This window comes from Mustela putorius, unplaced genomic scaffold, assembly GCF_011764305.1.
Source record: "Mustela putorius furo isolate JIRA1106 unplaced genomic scaffold, ASM1176430v1.1 tig00003942_pilon_pilon_pilon, whole genome shotgun sequence".
Taxonomy (NCBI): Eukaryota; Metazoa; Chordata; class Mammalia; order Carnivora; family Mustelidae; genus Mustela; species Mustela putorius.
The window spans coordinates 6054763-6082426 of NW_025422087.1; positions in this window are offsets into that span (position 1 = coordinate 6054763).

The following is a 27664-nucleotide window of genomic DNA, read 5'->3' on the forward strand; positions in this document are numbered from 1 at the left end:
GAGTCGGCTCAAATTTAGTGTCTCAGCTCTATTTTGGTGGCCACTACAGCAGTCAGTGGCAGTAACCTGTTCTTCAAGCTGCTTCCTGGACTATCTCTATGAGGCCCTAGGATGACTCTGTATATATGAGTTCCAGAGCTCTATGGGCTTCTAGTCTACCCTACATGTGAGGTAGAAGGTCAGAAAGTCCTCCTAGGAAAGAAATTACCATCATCTGGGCTTGGCACACAAAGTGCAGATGGCATGGCTAGTCCCAACAAGTGCCAGGCTTTAGAGGGGGACTTCCTTGAGGAATACACTCCAGAGCACTGAGTCCTGAGGACGGGGCCAGTGTCAGAGATCTGCTTCCCTGATCTAAGAGTCATACTGCCTCTTTCCACATCCACCCTGTTGTATGCTTGACTGTAGCAATCTCCCTTTTGCTGTTTTCATTTTAACTAAAGATACACAAAGTGGTTGAACCATGTAACCCATAACCACATAACAAGTTGGTGTAAGGCCTGAACTAGAACCCTGGGCTCCAACCCAGTGACCACGCCTTCATGTCATATGGCCTCTCTGTGATTTTCTCTTGCTCCTTCCCTTCAACATTCAGCACTTCATTCTGTTTCCTGGTGTTATGGACCAAATGTTTGTGTCCCCCTACCCAATACTCATATGTTGAAGCCCTAACAACCAGGTGGTTATGGTTGAAGATGGGGTCTCTAAGGAAGTAATTAAGGTTAAATGAGGTCATTAAGGTGGTGCCCTGATCCAAGAGGATTAGTGTGCTTATAAGAAGAGATCCCAAAGAGCCTGCTTTCTGTCTCCCCCAACACACAGGCACCAAGGAAAGACCATGAGACGACATAGTGACACGGTGGTCATCTACAAGCCAGGAAGAGAGGTCTCACCAGAAACTGAATTTACTGGTACCTTGATGATGAACTGCCAGCCTCCACAACTGTGAGCAAATAAATTTCTGTCATTTAAGCCACCTAGTCTGTGGTATTTTGTTATGGCAGCCTGAGTAGACAAATATACTTGACTTCCTAGGGAATGTCCCAAACCTTCCAAAACTCCCTTCCAAACCTCTCTTTGCAAACCTTCAAATTCTACCTTTTTATCACCTCAAACTTTCAGAGGTTCAGTGAGCACCATGGTACAAAATCTACTTCGAGGATTATTAATATTACGCCCTCTGGCTAAGATATTTATTTTAATCAGGAACACTTTGGAATAATTCCCTAAATCCAAAAAAGTGTTTTAACAATGGGCTTTTAAACGTGAGTACATGCAGGCTAAGAAATTGAACTTTGCTTACACAAACTTTAGGAGCTCTTCAATTTCTCCACGAAAGCAACTGCCTCTCACTTGTGAATGGCATTAAACTCAATCATTAGACTGAAGCACTCCTTTCCCTTTCAATATTGAGGCAGGGAACATTTATTTTCCCACAGTGAATAGGGAGAATAATTTTAGAAATACCAATTGGTCATTATCATATCATTTATTTGAAATGGGACGGTTACATATCATGTGTTATACTAGAATTCTTCAAGTGAAAGTCATGTTGTGAACTCCTTTTAATACTCAGTGAAACAAAAGAATAACAGAATCACAGTGTATACAACAGGTATTCAACAAATCTCTTGTTAGTTTATTGAATAACTGAAGCTGAATTAAAATATCTGTTAGCAATGCACTGAGTTATAAATAACAAAAAATTAAATTCACAGAATCTTAATACAGATTTACTTTTTTCACATATATTTTTCAAGTAGGTAGTTTATGGTTTTGGTTTAGCTGCTCAAAAATGCCATCAGAGACTCATTTTCTTTATATGTTTTTGCCCTGTCATCCTTGGTATGTTGCCTTCATTCTCATGCTTGTGCCTGATGATAAAAAATAACTGTCACAAACATAGATATTGGGACAGTGTCCAGAGGCAACGACAAGCTTCTAAGGTGGCTTGGAAAATGGGTATTGTCTGTGGCAGAGTTGACTGGTTATGGTAGAATGTATGGCTTACAAGGCCTAAAATACTATCTTATTCTTTACAGAAAAATTTTGCTGACCACTGGTCTACACATCTAAGCAATTCCTCCCCTAAGGGCATGGTTCCACAAAGAGAGTTCATAGAAATTTTGTTATAATAACTCCAAACTGGAAAAACAATTCTCACCAAGAAGAGAGTAGATAGTGATATATTCAAACAATGGAATACTTCACAGCACTTAAAAGGAATAAACGGTCAGTAGATATGATTCTCACCCATATACTGAGCAAAAGATGACAGATACAAAAGAGAACATAATTGTGTCATTCCATTTATATGAAATTTAAGAACTGGTAAAGATAGTTGACAAATTGGAATAATGGAAACTTCTGGTGATGAGGTATGAACAGGGAAGCCACTTAGAGGAGCATTATATCATGCTGGAAATGTTCACTGTCTCACCCAGTGTGCGAGCACAAGCAAAAAATCAAGTGGGTATACTTTATGTACTTTATTATAATGCCTCTCAACTAAAAAATGCATGTTTATTATTGAATACCTGGAAAGTATAGCAAATTTTAACAAAACATTTTAGAAACCAGGCATAATCTTGGTATTCAGGGGGGAAACTACTCTTCCTATTTTGCTTTATTTTCTTCTAATCTTCATTCTGTTTTTTAATTGCAAGAACAAAACAAAGAACTTTCTCATTTCTCAAACCCAGATTTCCCCTTACCACTAGATATTCTGGGATATACTTCTCCTAAACAAGAATATTCCCTTACATTGCCACTGTGCAAACCTCTGAAAATGAGGAAATCAGCACTGGTTCAACAGAAGCATCCCATCCACATACCCCATTAAAATTTTACCAACTGTCCCACCGAAATAGACACCAAATGTCTATTTTCCTTTCTGGCCCAGCATCCTACCTAGGAACGTGTGTTTTATTTAGTGAACATGTTGCATCAATTTCCATCAGTCTGGAAGTCTTTCTTACTCTCATGTCTTTGTAAAGCTTAAAGAATACAGTGGTCTATAGCACGAGTACCAACTGAGGTTGGTTTGATGTTTTCTCCTGACCAGATGCGAGCCACACATTTTTGGCGGAAATAGTGCAGAAATGATGCTGGTCTCTTCTCAGTGCATCATCTCAGTAGTCACATGATGTTTACTGGTCCCATTAAGACATTGATTGTGATCACTGGGACAAGTTAAGTGTCTGCCAGCTTTCCTCACGTATAGCTGCTGTTTCCCCTTTTGTATTTGATCCATCTTTTGCAAAAAGATGTCCTGAAATTATCCTACCCCCAAACCTCCATCCACCCAACCTCACATCCACTGACAGCTCCTGCTGGTCCAAGTACTCCTGTGATGGTTTGACTTTCAGCTAATGATTATTTCCCCCATTCTATCTACACATGTTGGCTGGTATTCTATTTTAAGAATGAGCTTTCTCTTTTCTCCCCTTTGTATTTATTAACTTTAGGTTAATATGAACTCCTTGATTATGATTTTATGTAATGGGTTGCAATTCTACATTGTGTGCATATTTCTAAACAGTGAGTAATTAAGAGCTGAATCTGTTTGGGTTATTTCAAAAGGGGCAATACTTTTCTCCATCAGTGAAAGAGGTCAGAAAACAACGTCAAGAACAGCACGTGGCAGAAAAATTTCCTTGACAGTCATAGTCACATTTATAGTACATCAAAGTCCCACCCATTTTTATAAGTCATAATTTCATAAAATACTGGGCCCACTCAAGGAGAAAAAAGGCAACTTTCAAAAAGCATTATGTGTCATTAAATATATATGTATATATATTTAATATATATTACTTTCTCATAGCAGTACATGGACATTATGTTTTCCAAATTAGGTCTAGGAAGCAGAATAAGCAATCAATCCATACTCCTCTGGTCAGGGCTGCCCACTGGTTAATTAAAAACAAGACCAAAGAAAAATTGCTCCATACAACCCCTCAAAGGAAAAAGAAGAGAAAACAAAAACCAAAAAAAGTTCTCTAAGATGTACCAAATTACTCTCCAGAGCATAACTGTGAAGCAGTTTCAACATTTTGAGCCAAGAATTTTTCAGTCATTACAAGCACGCCTTCTTTTTAAATGAAATAAAAAGAAATAAAAAGAGGGAAAAAAACGGTGATCACTTTTCTTATAATGCACAGCACTTAACATGAATTTATTTAAATTGAGTTAAATAGACCATACCTATGGGCCCTGTCTCACAAAAGTACATGTGGGTGGATGCAGAGCACTTGTCATTATTACAGCAGCATATTTTAATTTTTAATCTTTAGTTCAACTTAAACACCGCTCTTAGTAGCATTGGACACCACTGGTGCAGGAAGGGCTCTAAAGGGATGTCTGGAGCAGCACACACCTGTGGCCCTTCTGTTCTGGAGGCTTAGGACAGCTAATAAACAAGTGTTTTGTCAATGCACTCTTTGGCCTTTCCATTTGAGTGCAAAACACCCCATACCTTTGCAAGCCTTCAGGCCATGGGCTTGCTTTTCAGCAGTCTTCAGAGTGTTTGGCTTTTGCTCTTAACACATGTGTCAGCAGTAGAGGGATCATTTGAGGTCAGTGTTGGTCCCAACATGCAAGATAGGAGCCTGTGGACAGTGGCGTCGGAAGTGCCCACTTTTCTTTCATATTCTCAAATGAAGACAGAGAGAGAGATAGCGAGAGAGCACTGAAAAACAGACTAGGGGTGCATCTGTTGTGGACTGGTGAAGGTCTTATTTTATTATAATCATCTTGCACTGTAGTATCAAAAAGTTCAAGAGCATAAGACGCTCTCTACCCTAACTGTGCCTGCACAGCTGTCAGGCATAGCTGGAATATATTCAGATGGGAAATTGGATAGGTTGTTGGGTGACGTGTGTGTGTGTATTTTTTTTTTTAAACTGATGACTCTTTCACTGACAATAAATTATGTTGCTAAAGTATTTCAGTACCTGCCCATTTGAAATACTTGAAATATTTCAAATTTAATGCTGGCCTCAAATTCTCTATCAGGGCATTGGCAGAACCATGTGGGGTCTCCACAGCTGCTAGAGAGTGGCATGCCCGCTATATATTCAGATGCTCAAAGTTTTCTGGATTTGGCCAGTGGGGGCCTCTTCAAGCTGGCTCTTACTCTTTTGTTCCAGTAATTCTTTTGAGTATTATTGCATTTTCTGGTATTAAAAAAATGATAATAAAAAGTCTGTTCTTCCTCACCCAGTGATAGAAAGTGCTATTCTACTGAGGAGTTTTAGTTCCTTTTAGTGAAAAATGACATTTAGATGCCAAGTTTGATTTGAACACTCAATATCCTCATTTCTACTGGGCTATCATTGCTCCCAGACCCCTTCAGGAGATGAAGTTGAAAAAATACATATATATATACTCATGTACATACATATATATTAATATACACACATATATAACATCTGAAACTATTCCAATGCTTGTGTTTATATGTATGAGAAATTCCCACAGTAATACCAATGCATCTAATTCTAATTCAATACTAGAGTTTTTCGAGCCTTTTCATCTTCCATTTTGGTGAATCCTTTCTCAGACCTAATCAGAGGTTTTTTTCAACTAGGATTTAAGTTCGAAGAAGGAAAGTGAAGATTGCAAGCCTGGATGTCATAGAAGCAGTAAATATCACGTGGAAATAAAACATTATTGGGACGCCTGGGTGACTCAGTTGGTTAAGCAGCTGCCTTCGGCTCAGGTCGTGATCCCAGCATCCTGGGATCGAGTCCCACATCAGGCTCCTTGCTCAGCAGGGAGCCTGCTTCTCCCTCTGCCTCTGCCTGCCATTCTGTCTGCCTGTGCTTGCTCTCTTTCCCTCTCTCTCTCTGACAAATAAATAAAATCTTAAAAAAAAAAAAAAACATTATTGGCTTTCTGCGACTTGTTCATGTACAGGTCACCGTCTCTAAGTACTTGGTGAGATCATAACAGCTGAGCTGCATTATTGCACAGAATAAAGTATAGAGTATGCTAGAACCTAGATGTGAGACAGAGTTTGTCAACAGCATGACAGGATCTAAGAGGTAATGAGCAGTAGAGGTCCCCCTGAGGCAGTGATTCTTTATCCCCAATCTCTAGCCTAAACTTGGAATGTTCTAGGCTGCATACACATAGAAGGGGCATCCTCTTTCTGGCACTTTGGGCATTATTGGCATACCAGCCGCTGGTAGCTTGTTTCAAAGTCAGGTTTATCAGAGGTGCTTCATCTGAACACATTCCCCCTATTCCTGCCCCAGTTCCCTCCCCTTCTTATGATACAGTTTATTCAAGAGTGCCAGAAGCTTAGCTCTTCTGATTGCTCTATGAGCAGCATAATGGTGAGGTTAGAGTTCCTGGTGTCACATTGTAGAATCCAGAGAGAAAATGGTTAGCCTGTTGGTTGAATCTGGCCCACAGGTATTTTATTTGACCAATTTAAAAAAAAATGATTTTTCAAATAAAAATCTAGATTTCTGACTTTTCTTGAAAAAATGTGAAGATCTGGCAACAAGGGGCCCATATTCCTAAGCACTGACACTCAGCTAGAATTTTAGGAGAGGTAAGTATTCTCTAGGGGACCCACTATTCCCTGCCTGCCCTACTCATTCACATTTACTATGTGATAGTCTTCCCTGGAATTATCAGTACAGTGCAGAGGATTTTCTTTGCTCTGTACTTTCTTTGATCCCACAATCACCTCTCTTAATTCAGAGCCAGCTTAGGGCCACCAGACTCCTTGGAAGTAGAAGTCCAGCACTGCAGGATGAGGCCAGCTCTGGGCCAGTCAGGAAAGGATGGCGGCCTATACCAAGACTAGACTTCAAGTTCATTTTTGAGATGAAAGTGGAAAAGAAACTAGGGTCTCTAAGTATCTGTACCTCTTCACTCTACCATGTAGCTAGTAAGCAGAGGAAGAAGAGAGTTGTATCAGAGGAGCCCAGAGAGAGAGGCTAAAGGTAAGCTGCTTGCTTTTCTTCCTGGGCACATATCTATAGCACATTTCCCAGAAAGCCCTCCGGTCAGAGTGGGGTCATGTGAACATGTGATAGCTGGACACAGGTGGATATAAGTGACGTACATAACTTCTAAGTCTAGCCATTACTTATCTCTCCATCTCCCCATCTTTCATTCATAAGGTCTTTCCTGGTCTAAAGAGTCACAGATTGAGTTAGAGGATTCTGAGGTCTCAAAGGATGATGCACATGCTAGGAGCGTAGGTCCCTGAGTGACTATGTGGAACAGAGAGCTCCTCCTCCACAAACCTCACTGGACTCTGAAAAGAGCAAGAAATAAACTTCTATGGTTTTAAGCCACTGAGGTTTTAGCGTTGTTAAAGCAACTAAGTACCCTGAATAGTATACTGACCCTAATAGGATTAAGGGCTTACTAAGGTGCCTCCACTAAGTTCAGTTTCCTTTGAGGTCAAATTTCTCAAATAAATGCTACATATCCAACTACTTCTAATTTCCGTGCATCCAATCCTTACCTTATTACCAATAATCTGGTATGTTTCTGTGACTCTCTTCTTTTGGAAAGTGTACTTTCCAAAATTTAGAACTGCCAAATCCAAAATCCTTCCCAGTTCCCCGTTCACTTGTTTCCTTGTGCTATTTGGCACTGTTACCCATATTCTTCTTTCTAAAGCTCTTCCTCCACCTTACAGGGGTTGGGGGGAACTTCCCCCATTTTCACATATGGGCTCTAGGAGTAGATTGTTTCATGTTCCAACTCTACCGCTACTTACTAGCTGTGTGATTTTGGGCAATTCCTTAACTTCAGAAAGTTCACGGGGGCTCTTGTGAGGATTCAGTAATAAAATGCCAAGTTCACTGAATGAATGCAATGACTAAATCCAACAGCTCACTAAATGTTAGCCGCTGTTACTACTATTAATAATGCAGTATCTTGATTTTCTTCTTTCTTCTCCAGCTTCCCTGCTGTAATATTTTTTGTTCTTCCTTCTCTCCCTGCTCATTGATTGTTTCCAAAGGTTATTGTCCTGGGACTGTTCACATCTCATTTTTCCTCTGTGGCTGACAAACTTTTCTGCCAGTTGCTGACTATTCTATCAAGCTTTATTTCCAGTTTGTGTCCTCTCTACCTCTTCCCTCACCCATCATCAAAACAATTGTATATATGTAAGAATAGACTGAGTGAGCTCTTTCCTCGGAGGTTTTGTGGCAGATCCAGTCAGGCTTCATCAAAAAGGAAGGAATCCTCAAAGACATGATTGTGTCAAGTGTTCCGCTCATTAGAACTAAGTGACTAACCCAGTGACTTAATAGAGATTACTCGAAGGAATCATAACTGCCCACTAACTTCTGAGGTCTTATAAAGACCTTTAAGAGTCAAGAAGTATATATTCCTTCACTCAAGGTCCTTCTAGTCTTCCATCCTACATACATCCCAATATAGAGTTATTTCAGTTGGCTTACTTTACTTTAGAATGGGCTTTCCGGGATTTGACCCACAGAATATTTGACCTTTGGAATACCTCTCAGGAGACTTTCAGAGTAAGTAATTTTTAAAAACTTAGAAATTTTTAGAGTACACTAGTATACTAAAAACACGAGGAAACACTACAGTAAAGAAAGATGAAACCTAAACCAGCCTAGCATCTTTCAAGCTTATTTGGACCCAGAACCCTACTGACATTGCTCTTTGGATTGAGTCCAGTCTGTAGGGGTCCTTCAGCTGTACAGGGCAGTGTAGCAGGGACACAGGAAGAAGAGCCTCAATTGCCTAACAGCTACCTGAGGGGTAACTAAGAGCAAATAGGCCAGAGAGGGAAGAGCCAACACTGTGAGAAGCTAGGAGATATGTGTTGTGTTCCAGAAATCAAGGCATCCTAGAGATTAAAAAAAGTATGGTACATGGGTTGCCTCTTTGTTTTGTTGACTGTTTCCTTTGCTGTGCAGAAGCTTTTGATCTTGATGAAGTCCCAAAAGTTCATTTCTGCTTTTGTTTCCTTTGCCTTTGGAGACATATCTTGAAAGAAGTTGCTGTGGCTGATATCGAAGAGGTACTGCTTATGTTCTCCTCTAGGATTCTGATGGATTCCTGCCTTAGATTGAGGTCTTTTATCCATTTTGAGTTTAACTTTGTGTATGGAATAAGAGAATGGTCGAGTTTCATTCTTCTACATGTAGCTGTCCAATTTTTCCAGCACCGTTCATTGAAGAGACTGTCTTTTTTCCAATATATATTTTTTCCTGCTTTGTCAAAGATTAGTTGACCATAGAGTTGAGGGTCCATATCTGGGCTCTCTACTCTGTTCCACTGGTCTATGTGTCCGTTTTTATGCCAGTACCATGCTGTCTGGGTGATCACAGCTTTGTAGAGGCAACCCATGGAATGGGAGAAGATATTCGCAAATGACACTACATACAAAGGGCTGATGTCCAAGATCTATAAAGAACCCCTCAAACTCAACACACACAAAACAGATAATCACATCAAAAAGTGGGCAGAAGTCATGAACAGACACTTCTCCAAAGAAGACATACAACTGGCTAACAGACACATGAAAAAAGGTTCATCATTAGCCACATTGAGATACCACCTTACACCAGTCAGAATGTCCAAAATTAACAAAACAATAAACAACATGTGTTGCAGAGGATGTGGAGAAAGGAGAACCCTCTTATACTGTTGGTGGAAATGCAAGTTGGTGCAGTGGCTTTGGAAAACAGTGTGGAGATTCCTTAAGAAATTAAAAATAGAGCTACCCTATGACCCTGCAAAGGTACAGATTTAGTAAAAAGAAGGGCCATCTGTATCCCAATGTTCATAGCAGCAATGACTACAGTTGCCAAACTGTGGAAAGAACCAAGACACCCTTCAACAGACAAATGGATAAAGAAGATGTGGTCCATATATACAATGGAGTGTTACGCCTCTATCAGAAAGGATGAATACCCAACTTTTGTATCAACATGGATGGGACTGGAAGAGATTATGCTGAGTGAAATAAGTCAAGCAGAGAAAGTCAAGTATCATATGGTTTCAATTACTTGTGGAGCATAAGAAATAACATGGAGGACATTGAGAGATGGAGTAGAGAATTGAGTTGGGGGAAATTGAAGGGGGAGACAAACCATGAGAGACCGTGGACTCTGAGAAACAAACTGAGGGTTTTGGAGAGGAAAGGGTGGGGCGTTGGGTAGGCCTGGCGGTGAATAGTATGGAGGGCATGTATTGCATGGGGCACTGGGTGTGGTGCATAAACAATGAATGCTGGAACACTGAAAAGAAATAAAATAAATTGGAAACAAATAAGAATCTTTAAAAAAAAAAAGGATGGTACAGTCAACTATATATAAAATGACAAAATCTCAAATGATTTGTTTGCTCTTACATTAAATCATTCTAAAATAATTTTTCAGATTACCAGCACCCCACCTAGGGATCTGCGTGGGATACCTGGCCAGTGTTAGTTTAGTAGCAGTGACAAGACAGACATGTTCCAGCTCTTGTGATAGAGGGGACTGGTGGGATAGCCAAGACTTATGTGAGCCACTGAGCCGAGCAGTCCTTCGGAGTTTCAGGAATGGAGGAGCACCATGGAGCAGAAGCTAGCATGAAATTAAGTTGTTCTGAATCTTTTATGACAGCTTCCCAAATAGAAGAAGAAAGTCAGAGAAATTGGTGGAGTCAAAGAACTTGGCATGTTGGGTACACTTGAGCTAATTAGAGAAACTTCAGAGCAATCTTGCCTTTTGATTACTGGTTCAAGGGAGTGACCAGGAAACAATTATGCTATGTACTGTATTTCTTCTTGCTCGGCTCCACAGGAATAAGTAAGGCTGGCACTTTTAAAGAAGTCCTTTCAAAATGTTTTGAAAGTAGTCCCAGAGAGGAAAAAAGAAAGCTCTATGCCAAATGCAGCTCAGCAGAAGAAGCGTGATGTGCACATAAGTTGGAGCCCTTGATAGGATTTTCACTTTCTTACAAGGACATTTCCCATGTGGCCATGGCACAAAGGCCATGGAGCAGATATTGCACAATGGATACCCACGATGAAGGAGAGAGTAACAGACTTGCTTTGTTAACCTACATAGTGTTATAAAAAATTGAATTAGTTGCAAACATTTAAAAATAGGGAGATTTAGCATAAAATATGGATTTCTAGCTTCTCTTGAAAACAATGGATAGTCTGAGCAAATGGGCTAGATATGACAAGCTATTTCCCCTTCTATATGGGGCAGACACTGTATTTCTACACCAGAGTACATTCATTCACTTACCTCACCTGCCTGGTCCTTGCAGGGGATCTGACTTGGTGACTTCTGGCTAGAAAGTATTGTTAAAATTGGTACTAAGATATTGCTTTTAATCATGTTTTCAGGCAACATTATGAAATCTGCGTTTCTTAAATCCCTGGGACCAATAAAATAAATGAATAGGATAAGCTAGCTCTTTAAAAGTCTCCCCAAATATACTTGGGATACCTTTGGAGGTGTGTCTCATGGTTGTATGGCTTACTGTATTCACTTTCCCCTCATTTTTGTTCCAACTTAAAGGCTAGAGGGCTATAGTAGCCTTTAATAACCAATGAAATGAATATTATGGGCAGTATAAAATGAATCAAAATCCCCATCTGAAGTGGAGATAAAGATAGTATTTACTTCACAGAGTCATTATGGCAGTTTAAATATTTATAAAGTGTCTCAAAACAGGACCTGGGAAATAGTAACTACTACAGGTATATTTAATAAAAAAATTTAAATGCTGTCAATATTTAATTTGGTTGCCAACTCCTATTTACTTTTTCCTATTATTCTCTCTCTAGTCTGGGTTCATGCAGAAAAATGACTTATTCCTCAGGTCCATATGTCTGTTCTTGGTACTAAGGAGAAAAGGAAGGGCCTGCCACCCTTGCATATTTTCTTTTATTCTCTGTATTCATAAGCTACACAAGACTACACCCCCGAGTACTCAAAGCCTTGCAGAGATTTTTAGCGAAAGAGATCTTTGCTCTTGATTGTGCCCTCTCCTGCTGCCCTGCATACCCCAGATACAAGGACACGGTGGATGGAAAGAAACTAAATCACAGAGATTGAGTACCATTCAAATTTATATCTGTCCTCCCAATGTGTAAGCTTTATTTCCACCTTTCTCTTCCTGTAGGAAGGGTTTTATGACTTTGCAGCTAGATCCTGTACCCCAGGGTGCTTCAGAGATCCCAGCTCCTCAGAATCCGGTGACAGGCACAATTTAGGGCCCAGCATAGCTTGAGGACACAGCAGCCTTGGTTCAAATGATGAGTCATCCTCCAGTGTCTTCTGTGCCCTAGTCATCTTCACAGCCACAGCTGTAGCTATTTCTGATTTTCAGGTGGTAATTTCTCTGAGCTTAGTGGTCATCTCTACCTTTGAGTTCCAGTTACTAAAGTTGGAAGAATCTTCAGCAAGGAAATTAGTAAAATCTCTATTTTCTGTCAACCCCCTCCTTGCCATCCTGAATCATGACCAACTAATGACCAAATACAAAAATAAAATTTCAACAGTACTCATCAAACATTGTGAAGAAGTGATACTACTCCTATTCTGAATAAGTCACACAAAATATTAACTAGTCAACTGTTTTCTACTTTCAGGCACTAAATAGTTTTTCTCTTCCTTCCTTCATTCCTTCCCTCCCCCCTCCCTCTTTCCTTCCTTCCTCTTTCTTTCTCTTTGTCTCTCCTTTGAAAATGAATTCTCTTTCTCTTTTTTACCTTCTTTTTTTTTTTTTTTAAGATTTTATTTATTTATTTGACAGAGAGAAATCACAAGTAGGCAGAGAGGCAGGCAGAGAGAGAGGAAGGGAAGCAGGCTCCCTGCTGAGCAGAGAGCCTGATGCGGGACTTGATCCCAGGACCCTGAGATCATGACCTGAGCCGAAGGCAGCGGCTTAACCCACTGAGCCACCCAGGCGCCCTCTTTTTTACCTTCTTGAGCAATTATTTATTCTTTGCTTTTTAAAAAGTATTATTTTTATTACTTTAGAGATCACCACAATAAAAGGTTATGTATGTACTACTTTTGGGTCCGTTATCAAAGGAACGAGACTGAGACAAAGTTACGCAAAGCCTTATTCTATGCCAAGCATTAGAAGTCAGACTGACTGGCCAGGGCTGCCTCTGAAGAGAGCGACGCCCCTTGGTCTTACAGGCTAGTTTTTATAGGGCACAATCGCAGACATCTACATATGTGGCTTTGGCTGATTGGATGTCTCCTACCTGTGTGTTTTAATAACAGTTACCTGGAACCGATACTAGTAACCGTTGAGGTGTTTATCAAACAACAAAATGGCCTTGTTTTAGGTATGTGTTTTAGTAATAGTTACCTGGAATCGATATATACAAAATGGCCTTGTTTTAGGTGTGTGTTTTAGCAACAGTTACCTGGAACTGATATCAATATAACTGTTGAGGCATTTATTAAACAACAAAATGTCTACCTAGGCAACATGGAGTCACTATGGCTAAGTAAGCCCAGGCAGGCCCTAGGGGTTTTAACATGTTTAACGTGTGCTCACTTCGGCAGCACATATACTAATAACATGTTTTAACGTGGAATCGACCCCAACACTACATAATAAAACTTATTAATATGTAACTGTTTTTATATAACAGTATGTATATGTAATGCTTTTAAAGCAATGGTATCTGTAATCTCACACACACACACACAGGTGGCACTATGTCAACACCAATCATTGTCAACACAGCTATGATGAAATAAGTGCCCACTAGGAATCTTATTTAATTGGGATACTCCCCCAGGAGATAGATAACAACGTTTCCATTTTACAGATGAAGCTTCTTCAGCAAACTTAGTAACTTGCTCAAGGTCACACTATTGTGTTGGTTAAGGACAGAGTGTAGATCTAGCCTCTGGTCTGTCAGGTCCCAAGCCCTTGCACTCCCAATTCTTCTGCTCTCGATCCTGAAGGGACAAAAGGCTCTGAGACAGATGACAGTGTTTACAAAACACACTTGGGCTGAGTCTTCTTAAAACCCAGAGGTTTTTTTTGGGCTGGGTCTCTGCTTTCCTTCCAGACAACTACAGGGAAACCACATTGATACAGGAAGGGTCTGCTAACAGTTATGCAATACAGCAGTTAATATCAGAGTGAGAAAAAGATAAAATTTTCTAGTTCTTTTGGGATTAGAGAAGTGGATTTTTGTAGAATTTGACATAAATGAAAGCATTTTCTGAGAGGACTGGAAACCTAGACTAGTAATATTCTTTTAAACAAGCATAAACAATGATCCCACCATAGAAGGGCACAGCTGAGGATGTGGGAAGAAATATACTCCTTAGCCAGGGTTCCCCAAACCAGCTTTTACCAAATTCTATGTCTACCAGATCAGGAACTTCTGGAGTGGGGTACAGGGAATTTGTATTTTTACTTAAAATTCTTTCAAATGGTCTTTATGTACAGCTAAATTAAGAATTGTTGCCTTCTGCTATATATTGAATGTCAGTACTCTGAGTGAAGCATTTGATGGTGATGGATAGCAAATAGTAATATCTTCCTATATAAGGATCTGGTGTGTAGGCTACTCCATATGGCTAAATATGTATTTGTGCGTTAAGCTAGAAGAGGCAAGGATAGGGTTGACATTCTATTATAAAAGTTAAGAAATGTTCTTACTCACTATTTGTAGCAATAGGGAGACACCTCCATCTGTAAGAGAACATGAGCAGGGGTATTATAGTCAAATAAAAACACGTGTTTGGGGTCAGGACTAGAAAGTCAGTGTGGCTGCAGTTCAGGGACTGCAGGACAGCCAGGCCAGAGATGGATGCAGGCTCCACATTTGACTGATTATCCCCTGGGGCAGATGGGTTGAAGTGTCCTTTCCACTGTGGGTCAGGCTGCCCTGAGCTGCCCTGGCTAGAGTTTGAGATTTGAGGAGTTTCGGTTCACCGAGGAAAGAAAGACAGGCAAAAGCATAATTATGATGGAGATTGTCCAATAAGAAATTGAAGCCTGACTAGAGCAATGCTCTGTGCTGGGTTCCAGTGGCAGCGTTCTTGATGGACATGACAATGTGAGGGCTGCATGTACTGTGACCTTTCTCATTTGGCATGAGACACCTTGGTGAAACAATACATGGGGTAACTGGAGTGTTGCCATGGGAGGCTGTCCAGAGGTAGGTGCATGACACTGAAGACAGTCATTGATGAAGATGAAGAAGTTGAAGCTGACAGAAATATTAATAACTGCAGTCTTGTCCTAAAACAGATTTGAGGAGGGATATGACAAAGTCTTTACAAAGAAAATGATTCAACCTATGGACTATTCTCCCATGGTAGTTTGTGTTCTGGAAACTTTTCCCCAAATTTCTTTCTGATAAGCCAAAGCTGTCACCTAGTGATAAAGAAAAACAAAACAAAACAAAACAAAAACAAAAAACCAAAAACAAAAAGCAACACTCTACAGGAGGGACTCCAGTGAACACATAGCTGCTGGAACCTCAGCAAGGAAGGATGCCTTCACATAGTATGGAGAGAACTGCTCACACAGAAGAGACAGAACTCAAGAAACTAGTTTCCAAACTAAGGGTGTCAGATTTTAGAAGGTTCCTGCGGCCATGAGCCTACCAGCTAGATGGGAGGGGCTTGATAGTTTTATGAAATGTGTGTAATAATAATTTTGCCCATGATTTGGGATGGGAATCTCATTTTAGGTAGCCAATTTATTGAATTTAATGTCTTGCCAAGAAAGTTTGTCTCAGGAGCAAAGCCATTTTTTAGGGGTCTTACTAAAAAAAATTAGATTATTGCAAACATAATTTGCAATAACAACTGTAGAATCTGTGTGTAAGGACAGCTTCAGTCATTTGTCACACTGTCTAAACCATTAAGGTTCATTCAGAATGTCCTCTTTGTGATGAAAGAGATGCCTTCAGAAAGAAGGCATGCTCTGCTCTAACAGTCTCCTGGCAGCTGAATCACAGCGTGGTTCATAGTCAAGGACTCTTGTTTATAGCAATGATTATCTATATAGTTGGCGAAGTGGTGAGATGAAATCAAGAGCTTAATTCTAGTGCTAAGAAATAAAATGGAGACCCTGGAGCTTTTATATTAATTGTCAATTAATACAGCTCTGTTGATTCAAGAGCCAGTAGAATCATGGCTCACCTGTCTCTGAATGTCTGGTAAAAAAACAGAGAAAGTCTCCCTCCTTCCCACTGCAATGTTTATTTACTTTATGCTAGTGCTGTCCCTTAGTTTTCCTGCATAATTGACAAACCAAGCTATTCAGCGTGTTTGCAAGTTTACGTTGAGTGATGGTACAGAGATTGGGAGGCAAATCAGGTAGAGTTTAGCTGTGGGAGAACAGCTCAACTGATTCTGAGGAAGTGCTAAGTCAGGCAAATACAGCATTAACTTCTGTAGTTAACAAAAGTTACAGCTCTATTAGCAAGTTGAGTTTTATCAAGGGTTAATTGAAAAAATGACGAATTCTTCACTGAGGATGTCTTGGTAAATGGCAGTGTGAGATTTAGATTGAGATTCATAGTCCATTTGCCTGGTGCTTAAAATACTGTGCAGTAATCCTAAATATTAGTGGAGAATAGTTTCCTGCTAGCCGGGATTCATCGTGGGGCACCGAAACCAGTTTTTAAGGCATCCTTGGAGGACACACAGGATTGAAGTATTTCATTTCTCAGGAAAAGCTCTTCTGTGTGGAAAGAACCGTAGCAAAAGTGAAATGACAATCCCTTAACTGCTGTAACGTACCAATGCGACTCTGAAAATAATGCATAGATGGCTCTTGTATCACACAACAGAAGACAATCCCAACCTCTTCTTGTTCCATTTCTTCCCCTCAGTGAGAGTCGAATATTTGTGCAGGAAAAGAAAAGGGTTCATGCCAAGCAGAGATGAATTTTTAGAAAGCATCTTCCAGGCCTTTTTGAAAACCATGTTGAATTCTTTTTGTCACAGAAGGTGTAGATGAGAAACAAGTTTATTCTACCACGTTTGTGCCTTGCCCGATGCCCCTGCTCTACTCCTATCTGCAGCCAGGAAAACTTCTAATGTCTAATATTGGAATATAATATTTGATGTCTGTGCCATAAAACCAGTCAAACATTAAACCAGTATTGAAATGAGGTGCAAACCACCTAATGGTTTCTTAATCTCAAACTTGGGAGACTTTTCTGAAGTGTATTTGAAAAAAAATCCTGCCTCAAAATTGTCGTTCATGGGGTCAATTTTCAAAGTTGTTTCTAAGCTAAAAAAATTTATTTTAGTACAAAACCAAAGAGAGAGAGAGAAAGAGAGAGAGAGAGAGAGAGAGAGAGAAACATTGATCCAGAGGAATTAGAGGAGAAAGTGTGATGGTGATTTTCTAAAACATGACTAAAATTGAATAGGAATGGCTGGGCAGGCCTTTGCACAAACACTTGTACAAGGAAAAGGAGGCAAGAAGGGTCCAAAACGAGTCTTTCAAATTGTTAATAAACATAGGGGAGAATTAAGATTCTATGAAGAACCAGACAGAACCTGTTTGAGAAGTCTGACACCAAACCCATTTTCTGCATAAAAGATACTGAATGTTCCTTTCTGAACTTTATCTTCTTGCATATATTTTTTAAAAAGATTGTTTCCTTCATCCTTGTGAAGTTTTACTATTTGTTTCACTTAGTATGACTTTTGCAGTATGGATTAGATGTTAGTTTACTATGTTAATGCATGAGGAGAAAAAATTATCTAAAGCTGGTGGACTTTAAGGAACAAATGTATATTTTCTTTTAAGTTCTGAAATAGAATTTTGTTTGGTGTTTTTTGACTTGTTAACATGAAGGAAAGGAGGCCAGTTCTCATAAATATTAGAGAAAAAACTGCTTTTTATTCTTATGGAACAGATGTAAACTTTAGAAAAATGATTAGGGTGGGGCCAGAGCCACAAGAAGAATATTTACTAGCAAGGCGTATTTACTCATTGGGATCAGAAACTTTGTTGTTATTGCTGGTTTTTAGTACTGACAATTTGTGTAGTACTAAGGGAGTTCTGAAACATGCTGTCAATTTTACTTTAAAATGAGAATGTGATGTTTGCGATACAGTCTTTTTCGATAAGACCTAAGTAATTTTGGGGAAGAAAATCTAGTTTCAGTTCCCATCACCTTTACCAATTATTCCAGGAACACATAAAAGACAGCTGGGGTCATGATCCAATTTAAGTGAAAGCTGGAGTGTTCTATTTTTTTTTTCCTAAGATTTTATTTATTTATTTGAGAGAGAATAAGAGAGACAGAGAGCACGAGGGAGAGAGTATGACCAGTGGGGAAGAGCAAGGGGGAGGGAGACGACTCCCTCTGAGCAGGGAGCCTGATGCGAGACTCGACCCCAGGACCCCGAGGAGGCTGAAGGCAGATGCATAACCGACTGAACCACCCAGGTGCCCCATGTCTGGGGCCTTCTAGACTCAAGACACAGAGGCATGGATCAGAGGGAGATACAAAGCAGAGAAACTGTTTCAGCAGTGTGTGAACTACTCCTGAATGTTCAAGTGACCCGGAATTGTTTTATTTTTTTGTGAGTATTATGATCATTTTTTAAAGATTTTATTTATTTAGCAGAGAGAGAGAGAGAGAGAGATCACAAGTAGGCAGAGAGGCAGGCAGAGAGAGAAGGGGAAATAGGCTCCCTGCTGAGCAGAGAGCCCAATGCAGGGCTTGATCCCAGGACCCTGAGACCATGATCTGAGCTGAAGGCAGAGGCTTATTAATAATCCACTGAGCTACCCAGGTGCCCTGTATTATGATTATTATAAAGATTTATACATTCACTATGTTTTGATCAATTGCAGCCATTTGTTTATTTATTTATTTATTGGATGCTTAAAGTATCCCAAATTCAACCAGTGGGGCCCCTTAAATTGGCTATTTTGTTCTTCTGACATGACCGATTAGTATCTGGGTACTCCTGTGCTTTCCAGAATAGGGCTCACCATTTTCGTTCCCCCATCCCAGCACTGGAATCAGTCAAGTTTTGTTTAGAAGCATGATTAGGATGGTATTTTGAAACCAAAATCTTGACACTGATGGAATGAGATACAACAGATATGGCATCATTAATGACGGATGCTCGTCAAAATGTTAACCTCAAATCTGGTTGGGCTTTTTCAACTTTCTTCCAGTTTGCTAGAACTACAAGGAGTAGAAGAACAAATTTAAAGATATGATGATGAAGCCAGCAGACAAGTCCAGACTATGAGGCACCCTTCAGACACCTGGCTTAGTTTCATAAACAAGTCAATGTCCTAAAAAATGTGGGGGATTGGTACAGATTTGAAGAGACTTAGAAGACATAGCAATAGCAATAGGGGACCATTACTTCACTCTTGTTTTGAAAAAAAAAAAAAAAAAAAAAAAAAAAAAAACCAAACAACTATAAAGCAATTCCAGAAATCACCGGGGAAAATTTAATGTAGATTCATTATGAGATGATATTACATAATTTTTTGAGGTGTGACAATGGTATTGTGATTATTTAAGTATTTTTTGGTGATAGAGGCTAAAGTGTTAAAGAGTAAATGTAATGAAGTATTTAGTTTATTTAAAGTGATTTGACAACAATAAAAAGCGAGCGAAATAAAAGAGTAACTATAAATATATCATGTACATATGAAGCAGATGTGGCAAACGCCACAATTTGTGAAGAACTGGTGCATCCAGGTGGTGGGAATTTAGTGTAACTCCTCCTTTCCTATATGTTTCAAGTTTGTCATTATCATTATAAAAGAAAGTTTTAAAAGAGGCAAAGGGGAACTCCCAGACTCTGAGACACAGGAAACTTCTTGCTTCTGAGATCTTTACATCAATACTTCTGTGTTCCCTGCCCAAAGACACCACCACTGTCCTCCCAGCTTCCAAGTCCAAAGTCTTAAAATCGTCATCTCCTCGCTCTCCTTCAGCCTTTTCGCGCAACAAGCACAATGTTTTTCTAATGATACCTTCTAAATAGGTCATCAAACGGTCCGACCCTCGTCCACTTATCCTAGGGACCCCCTATAGCAGCCTCTGACCGATCTCCCTTCTCTGCGTTCGCGTTTCTCACAGGCCTTTGGCCCCAGAGCAATCTTTCTACAGTGCAATTCCCATCACACTGCTTCTCTGTGACTCCCCATTGCTTAGAGGATAAAGTCCAAGCCCCTAGCATGGTGTGCAGTGCAGCGTGAGCCTCACCCCCAGCCCTGCCCCGGCAGCACAGCGCTCCACGTGCTGCAGCCACACTATCACCTTACTGGCTGCGAGTCCCCCATAAAAGCAGGGGCGCATCACAGCTATGCATTTGCTCATACTTGTGTGAGGCAAGAGACTGAAGCGATGGGAGCCAAAGGGCCCGAGTTTGAATCCCAGCTCTGCTTCCCACTCACTCCTTGTATAACCCCCCGCAAGTTACTTAATCCTTTCATGCCTGTAGTTCTCATCTATGGAGTCAGGGTAATAATAACAGGACCTAACTCCCCAAGGGCTGAGGATGAACTGAGTGTTTAGAATGGGGCCAGGCACAGTATAAGCACTCAGTAAGTGTTAACTATTAATATTATCTGAACAGTGTTCTTATTTTCTCACTAGATGGTGGGCTTCTTGCAATGAGGGGCTGTAATGACAGAAACCACCATGAGCCAGGCACGCTGTTAAGTGCTGGTATTTCCTTTAATACTCACAAATGAGGGAAGTGCCAATTCTTCCTCCCTTCTGCCACATTCCCCTCTCGCTCCCCTCCCCTCTTCTCTTTCTCCCTTTGCCTTTCCCTCCTTCTGCCCATATTTTAGTGCCAAACCTATGCCACCAGCACTATTTTACAGATGAGGACATGGAGAGACAGCAAGGGTAAGGTGTTTGTCGATACTCATATAGTTCCGCGGAAGCCTCGAGCCTAGGTTGGAGTTCCCAATGCCTGACTCTGAAGTTGGTGCAGCCCGCACTCTACTGTGCATTCTTCTTTGCAATGACAGCGTGTTAACATCTAGACTGCCATTTAGTGCTCACTAAGTATTTGTGAAATGAATGAATGAATGTGAGTAAATTACAACGAGAGAAAGAGGGACGTTATGGGTGGGAGCATGAGGAACTCCGGTTTGGCTGTGGGCATAAAATGCTCTGAACATTCAGGCGAATAAAATCCGGGAGCTATTTGGGAAATGCAGGCTCAGTGTCAAGCCATGGGTGTGCTGAGTGGATGGAATGGGGGTGGGGATCCTCAAGGACACAGGCCCCAGTTCTTTGAAAGTCTGTCTTCCATTTTGGGGAGAATTCACATGAAACTGAGCAATCTGGGTCAAAATTTGCATTTTTCTTTCCTTCTGTAAATAATCAGCATTTTTTTGTTGTCGCTTGTTTGTTTCCCCTCTTATTCTCTATTAAGTCCTCAAAGACTACTCTGTTTCCAGGATTGTGTATAAACTTCCTCATGTTTTTAGCTCTTCCGAGAAGGGATTTAACATAATTAGCTGCTAGGAGTTTTCTTATTACTTCTACAGTTAGATGTCTTCTTTCTACTTTCTTGGGGATTCCTTCAGTTTGAAAGTCATTCTCCTTGAAGGTGCTGATCGAGGAAAGGCCAATTTCCATCCTGGGAGTGGGCAGAAAGCCGGTGTCGCTTCATCAGAGAAGCCTTCCTTGACAATCCTACATGAGTCAGTCCTCCAATTCCCATCACTCCCATATTATCCTATGTTATGGCCTTAACGGCATTTATTGTCTTTGAAATTATCTTAAGTGCTATGCACTGTGTATTTCCACCCTGTCTACTGGCATGTAAACTCTCTGAGGGTGGAACCCGGCATATCCTGCTCACTACTGGGTGTGGGTCACAGGTGCCCAAAGAATACTTGTTGAATGAAGGAAATGCGGAAGGAAAACACAGAAAAGGGTAAATGCAGGCAAGAGCCCCGGCTGCCTCCAGCATGTTGTACCTACTGCTACCAAATCACTTTCCTTCGGTGCTTTGTTTTCTATTTTAAATTTTTATTCTGTTTTTCTATTGTTATCTTGCTCTTCTGTCTCCACGGCCCAGCTCGGCCGTGGGCTCTTGAGAACTTGGTAATGCTCGTTAACTTTTCCATTAATTTCGTTCAATTCATCCCTTGCATTCAACTCATAAGATTTACTGAGTATGGCTACAGGCTAGGTAGTGTTCTGGGGGCTGGAGGCCTCTATGTGATTGAAAAAAGGAAGAGAGACCAGATGTTGCCTCTTTTGACTTGATAATTTTGCCTGTGGCTAAGCCAGCAGCATCTAAGAAATGTTTCCCTTCTCTTGTTGCCCAGGGAGGATTTATTTAGAAGCTGTTAGCTACAGGGGAGTAATCTGCTTCCTGTAACCTGACCTCAGTTCCGCCAGGAGACCTTAACAAACGCTTTTATAGATTGGGAGGATTAGGACTTTTTATTTAACCACTTTTTAAAAATATTGCACCTATCACGCTGACTTTTTATTTTCAATGAGGCTAGTAGTTTGTATTTCTTTGCATTAGAAGGGGAGCAGGTATGTTTGTTTCAAACATACATTCAAACTGAATATAGGTCACAGCCTACATTCAACATACTTTCCATTTTTCATGTTTGTTGGTAATATATATTTTATTTAAAAGATGTTTTTTTAAAAAAAAAATATATATATATTTATATATATTGGCTTAAAAAGACCTGCCATGCTCAGGATGTGAAGCATGGGGGAAAATGTTGTTCTCCTAAAAGAACAACTTCTAGTATAAAACAGTACTCTCACCTATTAACCAGAGTCAAGAATATCAAGTGCTTTCTTTAAAAATGACATGCATGCATGTTATTTGGGCTATTAGGCCTGAGGAGTCTATCAAGAATAAGCATGTTATGAAACTCTTTAAAAAAATCATCTTCTATATCCACCATCACCGCCATCCCTTCCATATGTGGCCCTTTTTAACCCTCCCTTCTGCCATGGCTTCCTCTACTCTCAGAGGCTCTCCTTCTGCTACACCCATTCCTCATCCTTACAAATCCCATCCTTTCCTATCACTCCCCTCCCTGCCCCCCTACTCCTAAGCCCCCCCCCCACCCCGAGGGCACCATCACCATCCAGCCGGAGGGCATTTCCTTAAGTGGGGACTTGGGGCCATCCAGACTTCCTACCTACCCTGTTGGGTGTGCTTCTTACTGACGTTGCTATTGGTGTGTGAAATCTGCTGGCTGTGCTGCTACATGTTCTGGGGACTGTCCTGAGGAGCGCACAGATGGGCCAGCAGGATAGGGCTCTCAGTTGTTGTAAAGCTCAGGCCCGTCAATTTTTTCTGCGTCATTTGTTCTTACCTTTGCTCTCGTCCAAAAGACTATGCTGTCTCATCTGATTGTTCCGTTAGTATCTGAAAATGGTGTTCATTTTCATTTTAGAAAAGAGAATTGATTTCTTTCCACTTGTTTCATCTGTTTTGGATTTAGATTGAAAAAAAAAATTTTTTTTTTTTCAAGTGTTTTCCCAGTAGCGTTCCTGGACTTTTGAGAGATAGATTTATAATTGATTCTATATGGTTCAGCATGAGGAGAATGTCAGAAATGAGTGATTTTGGTATGCCAAAGGGATCCTCAAAGGCTAAAATACTTTGTTGCATTTCATTATTTTTTATGAAATTGATTATTTTGTTTCTTATTCCACATTGTCTGCAAGGGTTAAGGCTTTGTTCTTAAAAACAACAGAAGTTTAAAACATCTTTTAAAAAAGATGGACTCTAATATCTTCTGATACGAGATCAGACGACAGACATGCCATCTCTTTTCAAAAACCACTTGAGCTTGAGCTTGGAGCTTTCTGTATTATCTCCTCCAGCTAAAGCGATCGTTTCTTCCACCTCATGCCACAGTTTATTTGGGAGACTACTCAAATGTGTGTTTTAACATGCAGGGGACAGCTGCCCTCTGCTGCCCTGACAAGTGTTATGCTTTAACAGTGGCCCCTTGCATGTTGACATCCATGTAACATGACTCCATGTGTCACAGCTTCCGCACTGCGCCCTGCCATACTGTGGGGAGACATTTTTCACAGAAAAGGATGTGGTATGGATGACTCAGGGAGGCATAAAGGTTCAATTACCACAAACATCCTCACATCCTACTATCAATGTGCAAATCTGGACTTCCAAGTTGCATTGAAGTTTCTGATATTCTTTTCCTGGGCACTGCCTCTGCAGTGGTGTAAAATGAATGCCCGCTGATTAAAAGCAAGTCAGGACCTTCCAAAGATCTAAACTATAACCTCATCCTGTTATTCCACTGACTAAACTCTTTTCCACAGTTCTTCCTTGTCTACTGGAGAAAGACCAAGCTTTTTTCCCCCACAGGCCCAGGCTTTCACCATCTGCTCCTGATCTCTGCTCCAACCCCAGGATACATTATATGGCCTAGAAGCTATTCTTCTCATGGATCATGCTGACTTCCTTGACCTGATGTCTATTAATTTTGGAAGGCCATTCCCTGCTTCCTCTCCCCCTTCAACCTTACAATTCTTCACTCTTCAGTGTAGACATCCTTCAAGAAAAACCTTCTGGACTTCTAGTGCCAGGCTGCGTATCCTTACCACCACAGCCTAGCACTTATGATGGCATTGTCATATTTATTTTCTTGTCTGACTACATTGGGAGACTGCAAGTTCCATGGGGGCAAGGACTGAGTTTTAATTTGTTTTATCCCAGTACCCGACACGAAAATATTTGTTGAATGGATAAACCACTAGATGATATATAGGAGAGGCATGCTGGTCTTATACGTCTTCTAAGTCTCTTGGGAATAAAAGGGAGGTGCCTATGAATAGGGGAAGCTATGGGACAAGGGCAGTACAAGTTTGGTTGATACAGCTTCCCATCCTAGTGTGGTGAATTGTCCCACACTCAGGAAAACAGGACTCAGACAAGTTACCGTGCTGGGATTAAAGAAAGACTCAGTGGACCAGTGGGTCTCCCAGAATGCACTGGAGACACATCAAATACCATTCTTAGGGTGGTAAAGTGATCAGGAATGACATGGAGCTCAACTCTCCGCTTGGGGAGTTTCTCTTGTCTTTGCATCTGAGTAGGGCTGGAGGAGACCAGAGGGAGGATGAAAATCTCGGAAACCTTTCCAAACACATCTGCTTGGAGGAGTGTTTCATTAATCCATTTCGTTTGTGATTTGGCATACTCTTGAGTGGCCCATATAGTAGGATAAAAAGGATAGAGAGATTTATTCAGGTCTAGAAACCAGAGTTAGGCTAGCACTAAGTACTACCCAACTCCTAAGGAGAGGAATGGCCACGGAGAACATTTGAAAACAATCTAAAGTGTGTGGATCTATCCTGTTTGGGGGCAACTATAAGCAAAGGGTACACTGTAGCCCTGGAAAAATTCTCAGGCTACTTAGTTTGTACATTGGCCATATTTCTCTAAAGTATACTTTTGGAGATTCCAACATTTGGGAGTTCAAAGGGGACACTAAAAAAGTGAAAGCCTCACAGGAACAGCAGGGCTGGGGTCTGTCCAGAAGGCTGCAGTTGCTCCCCCACCACAACATAGTTCTTGCCATTCCTGAGTCACTGTCAGGGTAATTTATTTGTTCTTATTGAAATCAGGGGAGCAGTAGGGGATAAACAAAAAAAAAAATCCCATCTTGGGTGGAGGTTCAGTAAGACAGTCTACAGCAACCCTGAGCTCATCTAGAATCATGCAACCACAGAAGAGAGGGGAAATGCAGAAAACATTTTAACTTAGAGCCTTTGACTCTATAAAGTTGCCAGTTTACCAGGCTCGTCTGGGAATCTGACCCAATCACCCACTCCCTCTTGAAACTTTCCATTCATTTCCCTGAACTTATGCTCTCTTGACTCGTATCACCCAGTCTTCTGGCTGCTCATGGCCAGAGCTCACTATAGGCTCTTCTTACTCTGCCTAATATCCATCCTCCTAATCTTTGCCCTGGGATCTTCTCCTCTTTTCACTCTATGCTGGGCCAGTGGACAGTGTCATACATGGTGTGACTTCAGCTTCCATCTGTAGGTTAGTGACTCCCAGATACTTTGTCCTTTCTAGATCTCTGGAGATAGTGTTTCGCTAGCAGAACTTGCCAAACAAATGTTTCACAGGTGCTTCAAGTTCAGCATCTCACCACCCAAACTGCTATCCCCTCAGCCTTTGCCTTCCCTGGTAAAACTAGTAAATGCCATGCTCACGCACACAGTTGTCCGAAGGAGCTGGCTCTAACCTACCCTGGATCTTTTACCCACCCCCCACCCTTTGCCCTCTCCTTAGTCAAGCATCAAACAGCAAGTTCTCTTTTTACTTCCTAAATCTGAGATTCATCCCTTCTTCTCAACCTTGTCACTTCTTCTTTTAGACTGGTAAACATCAGCTTTCCTTCTGGCTTTCTACCTCTAACATCATCACACTCCCTGCTCTCTCTGTATTACTATCTCCGTGAACTTTCTAATGTGAAATTAAACTTAATAAGTGGCTTTCTAAGCTTAATGCAATGTTTCCTGGCTGTAACCATCTCCTTGCAGGGGGACTGCCAAGACTATAACTGCCTGCTGTCTTCCCACCCTTTCCCCCCACCCCAGAACACTCCTATAATACCACTTTGCTTGTATTTTCCTGGGTATGTAATTCAAGTCCACATCAGACCATTTTGAATTTGAATGTGAGCAAATGTGACATTTTTGAACGCTGAATTCAACTTTGCTCTTGAGAGCAAAGATGAAAACAAGTAACTCATTTGTTCCCATTTTGGCATATTCATCTAATCCAGGGATTTTTTTACAGATACACACAAAGTTTTTTCTCAACCACTGTTAAATTCAGACCTTACCATGGTGAGGTGAATGTTCTGCTTCCTAGGTTTTTTTTTTTTTTTTTCTCTCTCCACTTTTGCCTGCCTTTCTTTTTGGAGGTGACATTAAATGCCTACGGGATAGGGGACTAATGGACTTTCTAGCATTTGGAAAGGGTATCTTGTCCCCAGTGAGCATGGCTAGCTATCCCTGCAGTATCTGTTGAATGTGTCAGTGACCTGGGCATCAGATGTCTGGTCCTGGGATCCATCAGCTTATGGTTTTCTCACCACCTCCTGTAACTTCTAGACCTCAGACCTCTTCTCTTCTTGGTCACTTTTCCTCTCAGAATTCCCAAAACTCCTAAGATCTGGGAACATTAGTTGATTTTCTCACTAACCCCCACAGGGAACCAGTGGCCCTAAGAGGTTCTTCTTGGCTTCACCATATAGTTATGGCTCCTTACCATATTCCTACCTCAGTATGCACAGTGTTGTACCAAACATGGGATAAATCCCCAGAATAATTAATCCTCTATGAATTGTACTTATAGTCTACAAGGTTTACAAAGACTTCGTTTGAAGAGATGTCTTCAGCAGTGATAAGGCAGGCTCAAAAAATTACACACTATTTTGTATTATGTGTATCTAAATGGCCAGACATCTCAGAAAATATCTTTGAAATTATCAGTCTGATAGGGCAATGGAAAAATAATCCTAGTCAAATCAGGGATTCTCATGCTTTTGGCCATGGATCTTGGCTAAATTCCAGGGCTTTACAAAAGGGTTACCTGTCTACACAGTGTCCACTGTGATGTCCACGGTTGCATTGGGCCCAAAGTTGTTGGACCACACAGGGTGCTATAGGGATGTTCCC